Source organism: Lepisma saccharinum, chromosome 8 (assembly GCF_977018435.1).
Source record: "Lepisma saccharinum chromosome 8, izLepSacc3.1, whole genome shotgun sequence".
NCBI classification, from domain to species: Eukaryota; Metazoa; Arthropoda; class Insecta; order Zygentoma; family Lepismatidae; genus Lepisma; species Lepisma saccharinum.
The window spans coordinates 88691682-88712003 of NC_139236.1; the positions used below are offsets into that span (position 1 = coordinate 88691682).

Here is a 20322-nt window from a genome sequence, read left to right on the forward strand (position 1 = left end):
ATATTTTGATTATTTCAATAAATTTCATATATTTGCTTGTTTTTATGGATTTTCTTCACACTTAGAATGTCTCACCTATCATATACAACTAACAGTTGACTAGACAATTATTTCGTAACAAAGAAACAAAAAAAATGTAATTTTGTTCTATTGCTTTTATAAATATATTTATGAAGATCTCTACTACTTAATAATAGTAGTGATATAAGTAGTAACAGCAGCTGCATTAGTAGTATTATTAGTAGTAATTAAACTAATTAATTAATTATAAGTATTATTAATTAATTATTATTATTAATTAATTAAAGTATAATAAAACAATGGTAATGTGAATTAGTAGAAAGTTTTCGAAATAACCCCCCCCCCCCCTTGATGAAATCCTGCGTACGCTACTGATTGAACCTATTTTAACTACTAATGCCACAGAGGGACACATAGCACACATAACAAGAAGATTGATTGATTTGCTTGTGCAATTATTGGCTAATTTGCAAAGAGGGGATGAGTGATGATATGATGAATGGAAACTCACAAACATTCATGCCCAGGCCAGGATTCGAACCTCAGACTCCTGGCATCGTAGCGTGATGTGCAAACCACTCTGCCATGGAAGCCGGCACATAACAATAAGCATGGCCGTATCAAGGTTTGTGGAGGCCCCTGGGCAAAATGTTGTGGGGGCCCCCATTTTTTTATTATTTTTTACTAGGAGCTTTATTTGCTCAATATGTTAACCACCAATTTTCAGCAGTTGAAATGGTAGACTTGATTTTAGATTCAGTAGTCATTCACAACCGAACATATCGCAGATATGTTTGCAGGGAGAATAGCACAGTAAAATAAAGTTACAGGACGAAAATTGTAGCGCTATAGCAGCAGTAAAATTCTGCGTCTAAATGTTTACAGTATATTATGAAGAGTGAACACCGTAACTGCAATATGTAGTAAATACAGGGAGGTTATTGCAGCATGCCACCGCTTCAGCGTCGGCCGCTTGCCGGCCTAGTCATGCAACAGGTGCCGGCAAATTGCGTAACAGATAGCCCGTTACACAAACCGCTTGTTTTGTAATGTTTCCACTTTTCACAATTATAGTTACAATTACAACTTAAATAAGCACGTACCTTGCCGCAAGGATGCTGGAAAAGGTGTCCTCTAAAATACAAATATTTCTGGCACTTTATTTCTGCCCATATCGCTTCTGACAGCAATGACTCATCCAACATAAAGGATTCAATTTTTCATTCTTGTCTTGCCTTCGAATAAACAAAACCGTGACTCTTATTTTGCAGATAACACAAGATTAATCCTTTTGAACACTAGAGTCAGTGGCGTGCCCAAGATTTTCGAGGGGGGGAGGTTACGTATACATTATTATGCAAAACGAAAGCGCAGATAAACGAATTATTTAACAGTGTCACTTAATTTTAACGTGTGAATATTTTTGAAGTAAAGTAGCGATCATGCACTGTGTGCGTTTTTCTTTCTGAGAGCGCCATTTGAAATAAGCACTTTTCCCCTTTTGCTACTATGGGATAAACTGAATATAAAAGGCTATAACTGCTCAACAACTGCATCTTTTTAAGAAATTTAAATTCTAAATGTAAGAATGAACAAAAAGCAACATTTTATGTAAATTCCGACAATTGTGAGTCCAGGGGGAAACGGGGGCCAAATCCCAAAGTTCTATTTTCCCCGTAATTACGCAAAATTTCTGAACGTCGTAATTTCCATATTTTTTTTTTTTCAAAGTTGCGGCAGGAGCATTACATATCCTCATAGAGTAGTCTTTTGTTGTGCTTCCCTCAAAATTTGGTCCATCCAGTGTCTATAGAGCCGACGCTAGAAGCGAAATTCCTCAGATGTCGCAAGAGCGTCAGCGGCTTATCGGAGTAGTGGTAAGCCGCGAGAAGCCTCTCGATACTACGCGAATGCGACAGCTGTCGGCTACCAGTTGTTTAGACGTGTTCACTTCGGTTTGCGTTTATCAGTACTCGTGTTGTTCAGTGCTAGTGCTTTATCGTGTGTTAATTGTTATTCATTCATTAGTTATGCCGCCAAACAAATATAGTCTTGAACAAAGAGTTTTTATGTACGATACTTACGTGAAAACGAACTCTTGCAGAAAAGTTGTCAGGCGATTCGCAAGAAAATTTCCTGGCAATCCTGTTCCGGACAGACATACTGTTTACAACCTCGTTAAAAGATTACGAGAGACAGGATCTCTTGAACCTAAGAAACGTGTTTCCAGACGACGTGTTCTTACGGAAGAAAAGCTAGACGAAATTGGTGAACGACTTGAACATACTCCAAAAAAATCCCTCCGTCGGCTTGCTCAGGAAACAGGCATTTCAAAATCCTCAGCACGAAATGCCACTAAATTACTTAGATTAAAACCCTACAAAATTACAGTGGTTCATGAATTGCAACCGCGCGATCACGCGACTAGAGTTCGATTCTGTAACTGGATGCTGGATAATATTGTTGCTGGCAGAGTAAATCCAGAATTAATCATATTTTCAGACGAAGCTTGGTTCGAATTGAATGGCCGAGTTATTTCACAAAACAATCGCTATTGGAGCGCAGAAAAACCTGACCTTGTGCATGAAGTTCCGCTCCATCCTGCAAAAATTGGTGTGTGGTGTGGTTTGAATGCGCACAGAATAATAGGGCCTATTTTTTATGAAGGTACTATCAATGGTGAAAGGTATCGAAGAGACATACTACAACCATTTTTTGAACAATTAACGGACATTGAATGCCAGCAGTCATTTTTTCAGCAGGACTCTGCTACTGCTCACACTGCTTATGAATCACTTAATTTTATTGCCGAGATTTTTGAGGACAGAATTATCAGTACTGAGTTGTGGCCCTCTCGTAGCCCCGATCTTACTCCTTGTGATTATTATTTATGGGGAACATTAAAAAACAAAGTGTATCAGAATAACCCACGTACAATAGAGGATTTAAAAGAAAATATAAGAAGAGAAATTGCCAGAATCACACCTGAGGAGCTTATGGATGTTCAGAGGAATTTCATACGCAGATGCCGGAAATGTATTGGTGTTGAAGGAGGTCATTTTCAACATCATTTATAACACAGAAGGTTAGTGATCATCATTATTATTAGTTTTAAATATAATTTTACACTTTCGGTTTGCTTTATGCGCAGCGATGCTGTTTCTGTTACGGACTATCTGTTACGCAATTTGGCGGCACCTGATGCATGACAAGGCCGGTAAGCGGCCGACGCTCTCGCGGTGTCTAAGAAAGATTACATGTCAAAAATAAAGTGCCAGAAATATTTGTATTTTAGAGGACACCTTTTCCAGCATCCTTGCGGCAAGGTACGTGCTTATTTAAGTTGTAATTGTAACTATAATTGTGAAAAGTGGAAACATTACAAAACAAGCGGTTTGTGTAACGGGCTATCTGTTACGCAATTTGCCGGCACCTGTTGCATGACTGGGCCGGCAAGCGGCCGACGCTGAAGCGGTGGCATGCTGCAATAACCTCCCTGTACTAAGGGGGTTCAGACTGAAACAGAGAACTGAGCAGTAGACTGTACTTACGTACATAATTTATTATAAATGATATTATTTACAATTAAGAGTAAATATGTCACTACATACGCATGGTCCATCTACTGGACAATTACCAACAGGTTCATTGTGGGAATTGTAGTAACTACACTTTCTTCAAGGAAATTCCCAAAGGCTTAACACTTATAAAGTGTTCAAAGTCATCATCCTATATGAACTGACCTTTATTTTGATATGTTGTTGTTTATATCAGTAGTCTCTTGTCAGATAAATAGAAGATACTCACGAAATTTATTGTGTGCGAAAATGAATAAGTATACCCCACAAGAACGTGGAAACATTGTGACAAGTTTGTGTGACACTTTTTGGGCAGAGTAATATCTCATTTTGGTGATTTGTCATGGCCGGCCAGTTCCCCCGATCTGACCGCTCCAGATTTCTTTCCTTTGGGGATATTTGAAGTCATTGGTTTATGTGAATAAGCCAGAGACGTTACAGCAACTAAAGTACAATATTCAGCATGAAATTGAAAACATTTCCCCGAAGATTCTTTCCAACACCATGGGAAACGCAATAAAAAGAGCCCAAATTTGCATCAATTCGAATGGTGGTCATTTATTGGATGTTATCTTTAAAAATTGAGGACATAAAACTTACAAGTATCGATAAACCTACTTTGTTTAATTTAAAACCCAAGCTATAGGATAAGAAAATCACCTTGTAGTAGACACTTTCCTTGCCCTTTCTACTATATCATCGAAGTCACATAGTGGTTCGGATCCCAGTCCCGATTAGCATTACTGTGCATAAAGTGAACTTGAAACACCAAATCAATCAATCAATCAATCAAATCCAATTCACGAAGAAGTTCATGTTCGGTGCTTAATAAACAAAGATTGGATAAGTGATCCTGTCCCATGGCAGCACGAAGCCTGTTTTTCACTATTTACATTTTTGAGAAAGATCTTTCTCCACTGCAGTTTGTTACCATTAAGGCCAAATACATTCTAAAGAACATTTCTACATTGGGAAATGTATTGCGGAACGGGTCCTTACATATACAAGGGTCGTTCAAGGTTGACCGGGATTTTCGTACGTAAAAAATCGATGAACAGCCGGATCATGATGAAACGTGCGGGTGACGTAATGTATTCCTTTGCGAGTAACTAGCGCCCGGCATGACGTATTTCGCGCATGCGCAGCAGTTGCAGCGAACATGACAGCAAGCAGTGTGTCTGTGGCTCTGGAGCAGCGGTGTGTAATCAAATTTCTCGTGAAGGAGAAAGTGAAACCAGCTGAGATTTTCAGACGATTGCAAGCACAGTATGGTGAACAAACGATGACAAGACAAGAGTGTATGAATGGTGTGAGCAGTTTCGCGAAGGACGGGAGCTGGTGACAAATGAAGCGCATGGACACATTCGCCCGACTGCAGTCACACCAGTGAATATCGCACGTGTTGAGCAAATGATTCTTGAGAACCGGTGAGTAACAGTGCGGGGTATTGCTGCTGAGGTGAATATCAGTGTCGGGAGTGTTGAGACAATCACGACCACTTACGCTTCCGCAAAATCTGTGCAAGGTGGATTCCCCGCCAGCTGACATTCGATCAGAAGTGGACATGCAGGACAGTCTGTGAACAGCTTCTGAATTGGTTTCGAACAGAAGGTGATGAATTGTTGCAATCCATCATCACGTGTGATGAAACATGGTTGCACAATTCAACCCCAGAGACCAAAAGACGCAGCATGGAGTGGTGGCCCCCCAAGAAAAGCAAAACACAGCCGTCCGCTGGAAAGATCATGGCAAGTGTCTTCTGGGACATGAAGGACGTTATCCATGTGGATTTTCTGGAAAAAGGGAGCACGATTAATGCCCAGTATTACTCCACATTGTTGAGTGGTGCTGTACGAAAGTCCATTCGCAAGAAAAGACCTGGGATGTTGTCTGGAAATGCCATTCTTCTCCATGACAATGCCCGCCCTCACATGGCCAATGTGACAACAACAACTCTGGCCGACATGCGCTGGGAAGGTCTGCCCCATCCCGCCTACAGTCCGGATTTAGCCCCCAGTGATTATCATTTGTTTGCACCCCTTAAAGACCATCGGGGAGGGAAGAAATTCACGACAGACGAAGCACTGCGGAGCGATGTCCTCCAGTGGCTACGACAACAACCAAGTTCTTTCTACGCCAAAGGAATTCGGGAGCTGCCAGAACGATGGCAACGGTGCCTCGGCACGCACGGAAAATACTTTGAAAAACTGACATAGTTTGGTGTTTCTTCTGCTACCTGATTCCTCTGCAGAAATAAAAGTCCCGGTCAACCTTGAACGACCCTTGTATTATACATAGACAGTTGCATAGAGATGTCATCCTGATGTTTGACATTGATACAGATTACTAGGTGTGCAAACTGTATCAGCTCATTTTCTAGTGTGGGTTCCAGATCCTCCTCGTAGATGCTCACAAGCTCGCAAGCTGCAGATGTAATTTGTGTTGGAGTTGCCACTGCAAGTTCATTTAGAATACTGAACCTCTTTGCGACAGTTTCATAGGGGAAAATCCTGTCTGCGAGTGATGAGGTGATTTGATCAATCACTGGTAGAAAACTTTCCACTCTGAAATGTTCACTAGGCGAGAGGTTGATTTGAGGTTCATTTTCATAGTCAAGAGGATTCAGTCGAACGTTTATCACCCGCTGATGTGAGTGTTCCTTATGGATCCTTATGGATCAGAAGAGTATAGACATACGACAATATTGAAGCTTTTTGATTTTTAAAATACAACTTCTTATGTAATTTTTCACAAGCATAGCCAACTGGTTAAAATATTTTTTTTCGGGTGGGGGCCCTTTCCAGCTTCCTTTTGGTGGGGGGCCCGGGGCAATTGCCCCAGTTGCCTATAGGTTAATCCGGCCCTGACAACAAGACACAGAACTACACACACCACCACAGAGAACTATCCTTGCTGTGACTCCACCTCCACAATGACATGTATCGCCTTGTAATCATGGGGTTTGCTTCTACTCTTAACTGGGAGTTCAATCTGGATTAGCATTTCTGAGCATAAAGTGTACTTGAAGCAAAATTTTGGTTATTGCTACATTCGCCAGAGCCTTGTTAGCCTGCACCAATGCAGTTTCCAGAGGGTACCAATATAGTTTGACACATGAATTCCAAGTAACAAAAAGGGGTTGGTCCAACATACTGAAATGCAAGAACATACAGTGAGCAAATGGTAATTTTGTCTGTAGTTCCAACTTTGGTACAACATGTGGTTTTCATTTTGGGCCAATGAATGGTTTTACGTTGGACCAATGTACTGAAAACTAAAGTATAGATAGTTTGGTGTTCTGATGTATATATAATTTATTGTGAGGTGAAATGTAAACAATAGTGCAAATTACTTCTAAAACTAAAAAAAATACAAAAATACACACCACTTTCTCATTTATATGGTATAATTGTTTTCAAGGTATCTTCAAGTGGTAGCACAAAAAGCTTTCTAGAGTTCACTTAGTTTTCCACCTTTCATGGGATTTAATCTGCACATAACATTGTTTAACCACATTCACAAGAATACCTGTAAGAAAGATCTTGTTCTACAGCTAAAGAGACAAACAATAAGCAATTACCAACAGATCTTTCATCCATGGCAGCTGACAAAGAACTGATGAGTGACTGCAAGTTTAAAATAGCTTCTACTTTCATTAAAAAAAATATTATATTTCCAGTATGTGCTGTGACTGAAATATTTTAAAAGAAACAATTCTACATGTAATTTATTTTACACTCTAGAATTTACAGCATACTCTTTAAAGTTGTCTTAACTGATTTTGACTCACGTTTCCATGGTTGGGCAAACGTTGGCAACCACCGTTGGCCCAACATAAGACCAACATCAGTCAATTTACCAACCGATGTAAAAACAACCATTCCCACGTAAAAACTGACGTTAGATGAACAGTTGTGGTTACTTGGGACATTATCCAAAGACACCCTGGATTATTGTGATACCATAATCATAAGCAAGAATATCACATTGATAAAATAAAGAAAAACATACACAACCACCCATTTCTTCTGCAGGATCTCAGTAGACTCTGGATTTACCTGAAAGAGAGGCAAATATTTTAGTGATTTTTCCTCTTGTTATATTCTACAATATGCAGCACTGTGAAGTACAATAACATGTTAAAATAAATAAAACAACATCGAACAATAAAACAATATCCTTTCTGTTCTTCTATCATTATTTCATGCACTTCATACACAGAGATTGACATATGTCACCATACTGAAATTAAAAAGGTAATATAAGAAAGTAGAGCTATTCCCTGTCCATTTCACCATGCCATTAGAACACTAAGACACGTAGGGTTCCAGCCATAATGGAAGTGATATCTGTATCCTTCCCCCAAGGTGCTAGAAATTGAAAATTTTAGTATGAGACGCTTGTGGGTCATGTAAGGCCACACGTGGCTAAGGTCTCCCGTGCCACCATTCTCCACCTTGGTTCGGAAACACTGCTTTATTCATCTGCCTTTTTCCTCAGACATTACCCTGTCTGATTAGCATTCGTCACATTCACTGGACAACCATCTTAGTGGATGACAATTCCAAATCCTAGACCACACTTAATGACTTCTTTTGTTCACATTGCACAGTGGGATCAATTGTCTCCCACTGCATTGGAGATAGGTGATTGCTGCTGATGGGGACTATGTTTGATCTGCCAAGTCAGCTTTATGCCACATTTTGGTTTTTAAAGGTGTCAGACAAAAATGCGACAGACATTTCTTGTTACCTTTACAAATTCACATGAAAAATGAATATAAAATCTAAAAAAAATCACAATGAAAATTGTGCTTATCAAAGAGACACACATTATTTTCTAAACACTGTTACTGATAGCTGTTTACAGTGTTAGTAAACAGAAATACGAGGCACGTCCAAAAAGTAGTACCCATTTGGTAATCAGAAAAAGAACAAAACATGTTAGTTGAACAAAATCGTTTTACTCTGAAAATACATACTTTCACACTATTTTTCTACATAGTCACCCATGACACTGAGACACTATTAAGTCTTTGTGTATCCTCTCATACACTGCTGCCACCAGTCCATGAACAGTGAGCCGATGATGTAGAAGGCATACCATGTGATCGACATGGCAATCCATAATGCATGACATCCTTACAGTCATCTCACCATGCACGTGCACTCCAGTACAGCAAGGCCAGCAGTGCTGGCCCGCAACATTACAGTTACAAAATACATTTTTTAGCTTTTATTTTTCATTATTTCTTTCCTATTACCTTCAAGGTTCATCCTTTTTCGATGTGGGACCATCCCAAGGTCTGCCTTCAACCGTGTTGAAGGAAAGTGGTCATCCACACCCTCATGTGGCATGTTGACAAAACATTTGCAATAAGTCACCCTGGCCAGCCTGCTGCCAGCAACACCCTGAAAATCAACAGGCGACCTTGAAGGATTCAGTGGGAGGGTAAGTTATGTGGAGGGAAATTTTGTTTTCCAATCAGTAAGGGCCGAAAGAAAGCCAGAGTGCCATCGGTTGATGTCCACAATGTTGTGAACTGCACAATTAAGTGTCCACATATAACGTATACTGCCAGCGTTGTAGCATATCAACCAAGCGAGTTAAATTTTAATACTAAAAAGGTTCAAAGCACAGGTGAAACACAAAAATATGATTGCTGACATACATATGACATATTCTATGTGAAGATGAATGATTCAGAGTATTCAGTCTATTAAGACCTCTACCACATCCATAGACACATTATCCAAGTAGAGTTGGTAGCACTCACTGGCCACGATCACATTTTTTACGAGTGCTTTGCGAGGTTAAAAGTTACTGTTTTTCGGACGTGTGAATTTTTATTTGTTTTGCTTGTTTTTGCACATATCTCTCTCTTAACCCCCCCCCCCCTTTCCCTTTTCTCTCTCTCTACGTGCACGCACATGTGTTGTGAAATTGGAAGTTTAAAGTGGACGTCCAACTCCAGATATTCCTGAATTGTCAGCAGAGAAGGGCTTCAAATGTAATCACTACTTTTTGGTACTTGCATGAGTAATTATACTGGTACTTCATTACTTACAAGGACAGGGGGTTTGGTGGACTGCCAATCTGCCCTTTTTAAAAATAAAATATTTACTAAGTACTAAAATACGGCTTTACATTGACAATAGCTAAGAAGATTTATGCACATTACTGCATAAAATATTAACCAGGAACTTTACTTTTTGTCAACTGGATATAACATCCTTTGCCATTATTCAATAAATATTCAATGCTTTATCTTTCTGATGTTAATTTCCTTGTCAGGACAGTTGTTTTTATACAAATTTTGGTGATCATAACTACACATAAGTTAGATAATGAATATGCGCAGTTATATATCTATTCTTATAGCATCTTTTCACCTATTCATGTAGAAATAACAATACAATATTAATTAATTTTCATATTGTAATTAATACTATTTATTTTAATTTAGAAAATTTAGATACAATAATTTTAATTTAAACATATATAATATTATTATTTCTGAGGTACTTGGCTCAGACTTTGCCTTGAAATATCAGGGTGGCCACTCTAGGACCATGATAAAATTCAAGTATAATTCCCGGTTTTCAAGGTGAACTTTCCAAAAAATCAAGGGTAAAAGCAGATGATTTCTCTATTTCAAACTTAGGTATTACTGCACACAACCCACACACAAATATTACAAAAATATAAAGGGTCTGCGTAGTTCCAATAAATCCAAAAATTCAAATACAATTTAATTAAATGGTATATATATTTAAAATATTTAATTTAAGGTGCGGAGTTATATTTGCCATTTCACATACTCAGACTCAAAATACATCTACAAACATAAGTCACAACGTTAGGGGATATACTAATCTACGAAAAATTGTTAATTGTGAGGATTTCAAACTCAAATTTATGTAATCAGCTTTACAATCAAGATATCTTATCCTGCAATAATCTTCCATCTGTTAGATAGATTGCTCTGCAAAGGACACTAAAAAAGTAAACAGATAGAGAATTCTGTTTTATTTTCCACACAGCTTTCTATCTTCCTCAATAAAAATAAAAGCTAAACTGTGAAAACCTTGCCTCAGAGCATTTATAAATAACAATAAACTCAATGGGATTTGGATAAATAGAAGTTTCAATTTTTCATGTCTACAGAAAAAAATCACGTAGAATCCCTTGAGCCAATAATTCATGCAGAATTCCCGGAATTCCCAGTGAGTAGCCACCCTGAATATATATATATAATGGATAAAAGCAAGGAGGGCCAAAAGGGCTAAGTAAAAATCAAAGAAGGTAAAAGGAAACTCTCACTGGACAGTAGAAAAATTCAAAATTTTCGCTAATTTCATAGCATCATCGGTGTGAGGAGAAATAGACAGAACCGGAAATATCTTTTCACTTATGCTACCTTGATAAATGGAGAACATAAGGGTTTATTGTCAGGAGTAACGATGTTTACTTGTGTTGTTTTAAGCTTGTGCATACAAATTTACATTGGGAAAATATGCAGAACAGAGAGTTAGACATTTTACTTGTGTAAAAAAACAATTAATATATTTCTTTTGGAAGCAAAGTAATGGAAGCTTTAACATGTCACTTTTTTGAGTAACTTACCAAACTTTACTATTATTACAAATTAAGTTAGATATTAAAGGAGTACTTACACCTGACAAAGTAATTTTAACAGAGCCCACTGAAGAATGACCATATGTAATGTCAACTGGCGTATGTGTGTCTATATTTACATATCAAATAATGGTAATCTCCAGTTCATATCTGAGCAATGTTTGTTTATTAAATGTGACGTCACTAGTGCTGAGAGCACAAACACACTTGTTAAATAAAGATAATACCGAATCCAATGTAAATTAAGATAGGGTACCCCCCCCCCCTCCTCCGACACTTGAAACAGCATGAATCACCTAGTCAGAGTCCAAAGCCTGACACCTTAGACAGCATGGCCTTTATTACTTTATCAAATATTTCTGACAAACACAAAAATAAAATGACGACTTTTGTGAGAAACAGGTCACGTTAAGGGGGAGAGGGACAATTTTTCCTAGGTCCTTCTTCCTGCGACAGCTGCCGAGCACTGTTGCCAGCTTCGCTCTTTTGGAGCCGGCTCTTTCGTGCACAAGTTTGGCTGTGAACTGTGGCACCTGCCTCTGCCCCACTATGATGCCATCACTGGCTCCAGCCCACAAAGACAAACTGTTACAGCCGTGACTTGAAGTTGATTTCCCATAAGGAATGTATAGGATTCTGTAAATACTTATTGATCATTGTAATATAATTAAGCCTTGTTTCCATATTAAAACACTTAAGTTGCTGACCAAGGCAGTTTATTAAGATAAAAAACACTTAACTAAACTAAACTTTAGATCTTCGTCTAAGGAAGACCCTGATACAGGGTTGAAACGTTACCTGTTAAGTGCTTTTTATCTTAACCTCTTAACTGGGTAATTTCCTCGTCGAAAGCCCAATCTACCCTGGGAATTTTTGTTGATAAATTGATGAATTTCGTAAACCAATATTTGAGTTAATATTTGTGTGCTCCATGGCATACCATTTAGGTATTGTTTATTCTTTTATTGGTCCTTCTTGTACTTTTTACAATATGCGAAATTTACAACTACAATATATCTCGGATTTCCTCAGCAGGAAAAACACGCCGTCGCTTCCGATTTGCCTGAGCCATTATTGCATACGCGATAGAACTGAACGTCGGGCTGTGTTCGTTGCTTCCCGCTAACTCTAACGGTTACAACAGTCTGGAAGTCAGAGCCATCTGGTGAAACAAAGAAGAAAGTAATTGTACGAAGTATCTCGTCATACACAACAGATATCAGCAGTAAGAACATGAGAACGTAGAATCCCGTCATGCCCATTATAAATCAGTAGAGCCAGAACGGAGTATTACGTCATACCCAGTTAAGAGGTTAATAAACTGCCTTGGTCAGCAACTTAAGTGTTTTTATTGATCATATTTTTTCAAATGTCATGTCTATCTTAAGAATCACCTTAAAAAAATGATTCCACATGCAACATGGAGAGAAATTCATACTCTCTTGTACAGGGTGTTTCCGGGGGGGGGGGAGGGGGGGTGATGATACAAACTTTCAGGGATGATGGAGAAGGGCACATGTATCAATTTGAGATAAGGAACCCTGGTCCGGAAGCGAAAATCGGTGTATGAAGATGCAATACTTTTACTACCTGCACAAGTTTCACAAGCTGCTACATTCACAACAGTTGTTCAAAGTGGCATCCCCCAGCTTCCCTGCAGGCATGACATCGTCGCACAAAGTTCTGGCATACCCATTGGAACGACCCTGGGGTCGTTCGAACAATGTTACAGGCAGCGAGAATTCTTACCAGGAGCTCCTCTTCAGTCTCGACAGGTGTCTCGTACACAAGACTTTTCACATGACCCCACAAGAAGAAATCAAGTAGGAACGCCACTTTGAAGAACTGTTATGAATGTAGCAGCTTGTGAAACTTGTGCAGGTAATAAAAGTATTACATCTTCATACACCGATTTTCGCTTATAACTTTCGACCAAGTCGCTTCCGGACCCGGGTTCCTTATCTCAAATTGATACATGTGCCCTTCTCTATCATCCCTGAAAGTTTGTATCATCAGCCCGGAAACACACTGTATAGTCAAGGGTTTTCTTAGTAGTGGCCATTCCAACAATATTGAAATAAATGCACACCTGGTGCATAATTGTTACTCTTCCCCTTGAACAGTCTCACTGTTTAACTGTTTACTCTTGCACACACACAGCAATGGAATGCATGTTATGCTTTCTCTTTAATCACTCTCTCTATATGCATCATCTTCACAATTAGCTGAAAAGTAAAATAAAATCAATCAATCAATCAATTCCTTTAAGGTTCAAGGTTCCATGAAGAAGGGAAAGTTACAATCGGTTACCAATGAAAGCAATAGTAAACATCACCCACCCTTCATTTTTGAATGTCTATAAAGGTGATCCCCTTTGACATCTAAAATTAAGAGATCAACATTCCTGAGATGTCTGAAACCAACACTAAGTTGTTGATTTACATAACAGTACATGGCAATAGCTCCCTGCCCCCCTTAACCCACAAAGTGATCACCCCTTCCTTGACTAAAATGAAGCACTCATTCTTCAAGCCATTTAAATCTAACATTAGAAATAAATGTAAAAAAAAAAATGTAAGATGTTACTAAATAAAACACAAGTTGCTATTTACATTTGGTTTAACAGGTTCTTTTAAAAAAAAAAACTGACATTTCAGACCTGTTGCCAGATCCTTCCTCAAGGTAGTCCAAAGAAATTGCATTAAAAAAGTGTCAAATCAGAAACGTCTGTTTTTGGAAAGAACCTGCTAAACTATACATCACCATTATGTAAGACTTGTGTTTTATTTAATAATAGCACGTCTGACTACCATGCTAAAGGTCCCGGGTTCGACCCCCGGCTGGTTCAAATCCGAGAACTTTTCAAATGTTTGAAGTGGTCCTGGCACCCACCCAGCATCGAATAACATGGGTACCTGGGCGAAACCCTGGGGGGTAAAGGCGATCAGGGGCATGGTGCTGATCACATCACCCCCACTCATGACCGGATCAAGAAAGTGGGTGGAAATTACCCCCTGCACCCCCACTCATGACCGGATCAAGAAAATGTGGGCATTACCCCCGCACCCCCTATATGCCTTCATAGTGTGGTGCTAAGCACAGGGGAACACTTTACCTTTTTACCTTTTGTAATTATGCAAATCTTTAAGAAAGCACAGGGGAACACTTTACCTTTTTACCTTTTGTGATTATGCAAATCTTTAAGAAATTACTTAACATAAGATAATGCTCATCAACACACATAAGCGAATTACTGACTTTATCTGCAAAACTTACTTTTGATGTAATGATCATCCCATGTGCACATGTAAATTAAAGTGATGAGCCACTGAGATGGCTTATAAAGCTAACAATTAAGACTAAAACATCAATGACTCTAGTTTGGATTGGCTAAAAGACACATACGTACATGAGCAGTGACAATGCCAGAAGGGAACAGGGGGTGAGGCACCCCCCCCAGTCAGACACTTCCCCCTTCCAGCTCCCCAACTGACGTTAATGAAATATCGAACAATAAGAGAGGTCATTTCTAAGACGATTTCTACCTTTTCTAAGTGGTGTATTCTGCATGATATTACTTATTATATCACTGCTTATATCAACTTGACTAACAAAAATTAATTTTGTGGCCTCCTCGATGGTGCAGTGGTAGTGTCATCGCCTTGTAATCAAGGGGTCCCGGGTTTGATACCCGGTGGTGGTACATAGTGGTTCAGATCCCACTTTAAACTGTAGGTCCAGTCCCAATTAGCCTTAGTGGGCATAAAGTGGACTTAAACACCAAATCAATCAATCAAAAAATTAATTTTGTTTTACTATGTATATGTATGTGTGTGTGTGACTTTTGTTCAAGATTCCAGCGGCGACCTGGGCATAGGTGATTTCTCATTCATTTATATTCTGTAATCGTCACAATTAACCTAAGTTTTAGGCAGTTTTAAGAACTGGAAAAAAGCATGGATGGTTTAAAAACATCACGAACATTCTGAGGATCACAAAACATCATCTGTAGCACGGGCAAACTTTTCTAATAGTGTATCATTAGTGGCAACGCTAATTACTGAAAGACATTCAAAGGTTGTTCAAGAAAATGGACACAACATGTCAGAAGTTGTGGATGCATCGCGGTCTCTTACTATTCAGGGACTTACAGCTCAGCAAAGATGAGAAAGTCTCTCTGGCGCTGCTGTCCTGTGAACAACTTATTTGTTCGAGGGTGTGGTCAGGTGGGAGGTGGGGGTTAGCAAGGACTGCTCGATTTCCGACACCCTTTCAATGTTGTCAAACTTACATGGACGAAAGGTCATTGAGTTCGAGTGCATCTGTTGTTTATGTTGTTTGTACCGAAATGAAGGGCAAAACCGTACATAGTGAGAGCCCAGAGGTGATTTCGAATGTTGTTAAATTTTTTGACAACGAAGCCAGAGAAGGATGTTACACGTTTCCGGTCAATCAAGCTACAAAGCGTGCAGCGGCTGTATTTTGAATGTTGGACACTTTCATAAAGAAAATTAGAAACTGCAAGAACGTATTTAGAGAGGGGTGTCCAGGGGGTCTGGACCCCTGCCCCGAATGATTTATCAAGTATTAAAATTAAATAATGAAAAATGTATTTGTTTAGGCGTTGTTATATAATTTCCTCTGAACATACTGTAAGACAAGGATTATATTGGGATCATACGGCTTTGAAGATTGGAAAGGATGAATTTAGGGGGTCCGGACCCCCCCCCCCCCCACACACACACACCCGGAAGACTTATTAAATATGAAAATGAAATAATGAAAATACTCAATTTGCATTTGTTGTATAATTTCCTCTGAACTTATTGGAAGACAAGGATTATATTGGGATCATACGGCTTTGAAGGACGTATTTAGGGGGTTCAGGGGCCCGGACCCTACCGAAAGACTTACCAAGTACTAAAATTAAGTAATGAAAATATTAGCATTTGTTGCAAAATCGATGGTTATTAATTTCCTCTGAACTTTTTAGAAGGCAAGGATTATATTGCGATCATATGGCTTTGAATGACATTACAAAGAACATTTATGTACAATACTAATCAAAATAATGTGCATAAGATATTAATCAGAAACTTACTTTTCTCAAACTGCATGTAACATCATTTTTGTTATTCTATAAGTATTCAATTATTCATCTATTTGACACACAATTGCCGCCACTGTCTCTAAGGATATATCAACTGAAGATAAAATCTGTTTCTTAGATGATAATATTTACTATCGCATACTAAGAATCACAACCATGACAATAGATTTTATTGTTAATAATTATTCAACCACTGACCGTGCCACCCTGAATGTCGCGTATTGCGGCAGGTCCACCAGAATTCCATATGTCAGAGAACAGCTGTGAGGCAACGTGGCAACAGCGTGTCATTTGAGAGCAGAGGAAAAGAAGGATTTCCCCCCAATTCTTGTCTGCTTCCATTCACCGGGACAGAAACAAGTGGGAGTGGATTTTAGTTCGCATATTTTCCAGGGCTTTTCTCTTCTTTGCTGAGCAGTACTTTTCGAGATGATGAGTCTGACGCAAGCCTTAACAGAAGGAATTTCTTGGAACTCTTGAATTTAATTTCAAAATAAGGCGATATTATTTGGAAACGTATTGAACTTGAACTTTAAAATGCACACTCAAAGTTTGATTCAAAACAAATTAATCTGCATAATGTCCACACTTATTCTCAGCAAAATAAGCCAGAAAGTCGAAGAGGCAAAAGTATTCACACTGATGTCAGATGAAATAAAATACATTGTGAGAAAGGAACAGGACAGACATTTGTATCGCGGGCAGGTAAAAGAACACTTTTTAGGATTTGGCACTCCTCAATCATTAGATGTAGGTTCGGTATTTGTACATATCAAAATCAAAGAACATCTTTCCAGGAACTCCATAGATGCCTGTAATTCGTAGCACAAATATACTTTGGAGTGCTATGGTGAGAGGTGCACCAGGGTCAGAATATTTCTTGAATTATGAGAAAACTGTAACCATTTTTAAATTTTTATTCCTGTGATATCATTTCCCTGAAAGGTGAAATGCAGATTTTGCCCAAAACTCTTCAGCATTACGAAGATGGAACAAAAGTGGTCAAGAGGTCCACACTAGTTGTATTCTCTATATCAATCCGTTTCCAATGCAAAATCTGAAATAACCTTTTCGTGTTTGAAACGCTTGAAAAGCCTTCCTCGCTAAAGAATGCTGGATGCCAGTTGTCTCATTTGGCTGTCCTTGCCAAAGGGGAGGAGAAATGTCAAGTCCTGGACGTAGCGAAGGTGGTCAATGTGTTCTCTAAAGCACACATAGCAGAATTCTCCTATAGGAGAATTGCACTTCACTAAGTGACTTTCGTTGTTTCTAACATTTAAGAAAATTAATATATTCCAACATCATGTATATTTTGCAAGAAAATTAAACTTTCCGAAACTTTTTTTTATATTATTATCTCTAACTTGAATATTTATATTAGTAGTTTCATCTCAAGAAAGACGATGAATTATAAAGTTATAAATGTCTTCCAATACTGAAATAGGGCACTAGACACAATGCAACTTAAGGCAGTTCCCACGAATAAAAATAAACGATGAATGCCTTTATTAAAGCAAATCACATGGAGATAAACCTGTAATCACCAAGTAAATTTAGGCAGTAAACATCCACTTTGAATAAAGGACAAACACAAAACACCATACATGAATATATAGGGTTACCAGATCGCTGTAAGGGAAATGTAGGACATGCTGTACCAAAATGTAGGACATGAAGTCAAAATTTAGGACACAACACATTCTCAATAAATAATACATATTTCTATAGAACAAGTTAGGAAGTAGTTGAATAATGACCCTTTTCAGTTTTTAAAAAAATATTTTCCATGGCTCAGTCGGTAACGCGTCTGACTACCATGCTCAAGGTCCCGGGTTCGATCCCCGGCCGGTTCAATTCCGGGAACTTTTCTAACGGTGGAAGCGGCCCCGGCGTTCTTGAGGTACGCGTTCTTGAGGTACGCGTTATTGATTTTGCAGTTGTCGAATTTGCTGGAATCTTCTTCCTGGTCGTTAAACTTCACTTCCGGTCGGAAACAGCACAACCACGAAATCTGTCATGTCGTACTGTATGCTGTTGAACTGCGTGGTCACATCGAACTCATAATGGCCGCCCGAAGCAGGTTTCTGGATACACTGGTAAGTGTAAAACTAAATAGGCAGTTGAGGATTTTTCAAAATGTCCGCTTTGTACTTGACACAGTAGTTGGCCTCGTACTCCAGAACGGGCATCCTCAGCTCCATGGTTCGGATGACGCACTTGCTGGGTTCGGTAGGGTGTTGGGCAGTGCTGTACCGTCCACGTTCAACGTACTGTAACGCATCAGAGCATCGTTGTCATTGACAGGGGTGCCAAATCAGGGTGTCCTCCCTTAGTAGTGTCAAAACCTTAACTTTGATTATATAAACATAGCTATTTGTTTCTTAAAAAGTTATTACGAACCAGATATTTCATATTGGAAACAATAACACAAAATGGAAAGAAAGAAGTTTCTGAAAAGAAAAATAGATGGTAGAGCAAAGTAAAAGAATACACTATGTACGTATTTAATACATACCTATAATAAATATATATAAACAGTAATGCTTAAAGTATTTAAAAGTAAAGCTATTATTTTTCGTATTTAAAACAATAAATATGTAACATGGTCAAGATTTTTGGAGCGGTGCAAAAAATCCACCTTGAGGCCCCCCTGCATCAGATATTTATCTCCATGCATGTGATAGCAATTGTTGGTAAATAGAAATATATTGCAACAAGGAAGTATAGTAGTTGACTGAGGCATTTTATTTTCCTCTTTAGATAATTTCCCCTTCAAGATTCACTGCTATATTACAGCTGGCAATTTTTTTAAGAAATCTTGACTTTAAACTTTCAAAATTTAGAAACCTTACTCAGACATTAATTTTCATTAATTTGCAAACATTCTGTTTTGCACTGCCAGAGAAGCATGTTTCACACTAGTTTAAAAAAGCAGTTGGATTAATAAATTAGAGATTATTAAAACATTTACCTTTTACTTTGTTACCGACATTGATATTAATGAATCCTTAAAATTTTCTTTTCAAAAGTCATGAACATGACTATCAACGGTGAATTGATGAATTACAGATAGGTAAAAAAACACTGTCTGCCATACTCACAATTATTGGTTATTTTCTCACTACAAAAACAGAAAAGTAATACTAACACAATACTTTTATCCAAATCCTACCACACCCGCTGTCACTTGAAAGGAAGACATAAAGTAGGTTTATACAAGGTCAAGATAAGCAATATAAACTTAGGTGTGTGTATTTACCCAAATTATCTAAATCCTAGAGTTACCATTTTTTCATACAAAGTGACAAGTAGGGTTGATTGCAGCTCCATAAATGTACAGATATGTGAAGTCTTTGTAAATAAAGGAACGTTGCCACAAAGATAACTAGCAAACGTGAATTGACATCATATGCTAGTGCAAAAATACCATCAGAAAAATTGACTTTTGATCCATGTGTGGGTGTAAAGTGCAAGGTTATTGGAGATAAGAACCTCAGAAATATTTATTTATTTATTGAGAAAATTCCAGATACAGCACAGGTGGCCATTTTACACTGAAAAAGCAATAATAATAATAAGCATAAAAATATAAACAACATAAAAGTGAATAGCCAATCAACAAAAAAATAAGTAAAAGATGGCACTATGTGATATTAATTACAAGCATTTCTTCTGATGGAAGACCAAAAGGCAAACTCTGAGGAAAATATATCAATATTTGAGGGGAGATCATTGTATTGTGCTGCAAGTCTGTAAAAGAGAGATCTTTTTTGAATTTCTAGTCTAGGTTTTTTTGTATAAAATAATCTTGTGGATAAATATAGCACAGTAGGTTCAGTTAGACTTGTTTCATTATTTCGAAATTCATAAATATTAATTCAATACGTACAGGTTGTTTCACTCCTTCTCTGACCCTGATTTTTCCTTATAAAAATCAAACTATTGGTTATGATGTAATTAAATTTGCTACAACAT

At 38.2% G+C, this 20322-nt stretch overlaps 1 long non-coding RNA gene across 4 annotated transcripts in view; it reads right to left on the reverse strand.

The window, feature by feature from the left end:
* Nucleotides 1-19563, reverse strand: part of LOC145991282 (uncharacterized) — a 41056-nt gene extending 21493 nt beyond the window's left edge. Inside the window, exons 1-2 of one of the 4 annotated variants that reach the window (XR_014442036.1) lie at nucleotides 19496-19563; nucleotides 7611-7657 (exon numbers count right to left, since the gene is read on the reverse strand). This is a non-coding gene — a long non-coding RNA (uncharacterized LOC145991282). The other 3 variants (XR_014442037.1, XR_014442038.1, XR_014442035.1) reach the window with 3 other exon arrangements.
* Nucleotides 19564-20322: the final 759 nt, after the last annotated feature.